This window comes from Chaetura pelagica, unplaced genomic scaffold (assembly GCF_000747805.2).
Source record: "Chaetura pelagica isolate M959 unplaced genomic scaffold, ChaPel_1.0 scaffold1064, whole genome shotgun sequence".
NCBI lineage: Eukaryota > Metazoa > Chordata > Aves > Apodiformes > Apodidae > Chaetura > Chaetura pelagica.
This window is the reverse complement of record NW_009953063.1, coordinates 358,915-362,517: the sequence shown is the minus strand read 5'-3', so window position 1 is coordinate 362,517 and position 3,603 is coordinate 358,915.

Genomic DNA, 3,603 nt, shown 5'->3' with positions numbered 1-3,603 from the left:
TCCCTGCAAACAGCCCTGCAGCCCCGGCACCCCCCCCGGCCCCGGAGCTGCCAGCCCTCTGCCCCTGCCCCCCCGCAGGACAGGGACAGCAGCGCTGGCTGGTGGCAGCGGCAGTTTCCAGATATCCCTTTCATCTCATCAGAGGCCGCTGGATTTAATTCCCTGCACTTAGGTATAAAGTCAGGGTCCCATCCAGAAAGCAATTTGTGCCTCCTGGAGCAAGCAGTCGAAACATTTCCCATTAAAATGTAAATCTGGCTAAGTTTTCTGGCATCTCTTTTCCTTCCTTAAGGTAAGAAGAACAGGAACTTGTATTATTTTTCCCATCAATGTTATCTTCCTCTCAGTTTTGTGCTAAGTAAAAGAGCTGACCGACATACCTTCTGCAAATTAAATTTGAATTGAGTCTGACAACACGACAGGGATCCAGATTACAAAGAGATGTGCCAGCTTAATTGGAATCTGTTCTAGGAGGTTACTAGTGGAAGTGATAACCATGGAAGGCAGAAGTGGAGCCACGTGTGCCCCCTGCACCAACACCCACCTGGCCAAGCTGCCCGTGGGACCAGTCTGACCCTGACATGGTGGCATCGCCCTGGGCAACATGTCAGATGCCAGACTAGCTTTGCTGGTGATTGCCAAAACCCAACTCCCCCAGCCAGGCTCTGCCAGGACACATCCTGGGCACCCGCCGACCCTCAGAGCTCTGGGGACACGGGGCCAGAGCCCCCCAGCAGCAGGGCCACCATCAGCCACCTCCACAGCAGGGCAGGGGCTGGCCCAGGACCCACCTCCCTGCAGACCCCCAGCATCTGCTCCTGCTGCCAGACCCCAGGGCCCCTGTCCCACCATGAGAGTTCCTGTTGCTGTCCCTCTCCCACCACCACAGCTCCTGCTCCTGTCCCACCACTCGCCTCCCCAGCAGTTGCAGCAACGTCCTGTGCCCCCACCCGAGGCAGAGAGGGGAAGGGACATCACAGAATTTTGGCCAAACACGGTCAGAATAATTAAACAATTTGTCCTGCTCATACTGCAGTTTTTAAAATATGAACTTCCATTATTAAAACCCCAGATCCCTCTAGACTCACCATTTCCTTTCCCGTCAGACACCCGCAGGCAGGGCAGTGCTCTCTCCACACCTCGGGAAGCTTGTCGAAGTCTGAAGGGCATTTAAAGGATACAAAGATACACACCACAGGGAAAAACTGAAAATTATCTTCTGATGGTCAGCTACACAGAAACCACCAGGGACCAGGCTGCCCATCCCAGGGCTCCCAGCCCAGAACTGCTGCTTGACACAGCTCGTCAAAGTCAGGCTGGAGCACAGCAGCTGCAGAATTAATATGGGACCACGATGAATTAATTAGTATCTCTGGCTGCATTCCTAGTGGGGATAATTTCAGGTGCAATGACTTGAATGACATCGTTTCACAGAAGAGTCTCCCATTCTCCTGACTAATTTAAGGTTAACTAAATTTGTTTCTCACCAGGAGACAGCTCATCAGCTCAGCCCACAGTAACGACAACTCCGGAAGCTTCCACACATCCGTGAGAAGTGGGAGACAGTTTGGGTCTGTCCCCAAGGAGCAGCAGGGTCAGGCTGTGCCACACTCAGATTTCTCTCTCAGAGCCCACAGGGGAGCTCCAGTGCAGCCACCAGCAGCTCTGGCAGAGTTGGGCCCACACTGTCCCTCTGCGCTCCCCCATCCCAGTTTGGCGTCCCCAGTGGTCTCCCCTCATTCCAGCCCCTCTCTGTGGACCCTGATCCAGTGTTTTCTCTGTCCCAGATACCCCGAAGCCTCAGGGACAAGAGTGTCCCCCCCCGGGTGTCCTCCAGGCTCCTGGAAACCAGCATAGAGCTCAGAGTGCAACCAAAACCTCTGCCCCTCAGCAGCAGTGAATCAATTAGCAGAACCAGCCAACATTAATTATGCAGAGAATCATTTGCTGTGAAATAAAAAGCATCTAATTTAATCAAAATATAATTAAATGAATAGTTAATTTAACAATTCCACAGCAAAAACCCCTTGACCTCTGGAGCTCTCCTCTCTGCCAAGACAGGCTGTTTGTGGCTCCAGCCCTTGGCTCTGGCAGTGGTGACACACTGTGACATCCCCACCTCCCACATGTCCCCTCCTTGACCTGTGCTGCCCTGAGCCCTCTCCCTGGGGACTCACCCTGCAACCACCTCCAAGAGCAAAAAGGGTAAACCACAGCAAAAAGGGAGAAAAAAAAAAAAAGAAGAGATGGATGTACATAGACCATATTACCCTTAAGCTCCTGAATTTTTTTTAAGGAGCTGGAAAATAAGATGAGCAGCAGCCAAGTGGAATTTCCTCTAGAAAAGGGAGCCAAGACCAAACCTGATAAATGTGTCTGGAGTGACTTGGGAGAGGGGATGCTGTCTGGGGAAGCAGACTCTCCAGATGGTCTCAAGGTCCCTTCTGTCTCTGTCATCTATGCTTCTACAGACTAATTCCTTAAATCAGCATCCTGTGGAAATGCGCCAGGCATCCTGCCAACTGTGGAGCTGGAAGAAGGGCTGGAAGACAGTATAAATGGATATGCATCTGTGACATATAAAAACAAACTGGGTTTTTGCAATAGGCCCCAGCAATCTCTGGAGACAAACTCAGAGGAGCATTTTGTAGCAGCCTCCTCAGGAAGCAGCACCTACCCAGCCCAGAACCAGCCACCTCCTGTGCCCTTCACAGCCCTCTGCTGCTACAGGCCCACTCCTTCCTGCAGCAAAAGCAAGAGCTGCAGCTCAGCATCCCCCCCCACGAATAGAAATAGCCGAGCAGGACAAGAGCATCTCTCCTGGCTGTGACCAGAGTGAGTGAAAAATCCTCACTCTGAGCTCCAAGCATCTGGTGAGGCGGACAGGGCTCCATCTGGAAGCCTTTCCCCATGCACTGGAATATCTGCTAGTCAGAGCATTGCAAGAAAATAAATCAGAATATTAATATAGTTTGAAAGATTTAATCAACTACAAATTGCAATGTTATGTTTCCAGCTTAATTAGCCCAAGCCTGGTTTTCTTTGCTCAGTATTGTGAAGCAGAGTGAGGGCATTTCAGAAGCAGCACTGCTTTGTTTGTGGTGATGTGGAGGAAGGACAAGGAATAAATCTAGCATCCATTATAGCTAGAAATGGACAAAAACGTAAAAAATCTTAAAGCCATTAAATACATTCACTGCAGCACCCTCCTGTAACAAGAGTTATTCCTGGGCTGCTCCCTGCAGTACTCCAAACAATAACCCAAAGTCCACAATAAAAGGGCTCCACCTGTACCAGCTGTGAGAAGCTCTCAGCATCTCTGCCTTTAACAGCTGCACTAAATAAAAAAGGGTATGAAAAGCCACACAGGCTTTTAGCCACCAAGTGCAGCAGCAAGAGCAGTGCTGTGGATATTCCCTACCCCTTTGCAGGTAGGATCACGGAGGAAGCAAGTGCTGCTACGAGTCCATCCGATGGCAGCTCATCGTGCACCCACCTGTGCAACCCCCTCCAATAAACCCCCCTCACCCACACGCTGTGGGGCTGCAGGGCCTTTATTCCAAGGAAGTCGGGGTGAAGGGGCCAGGTGGATTTGGGGGGTCA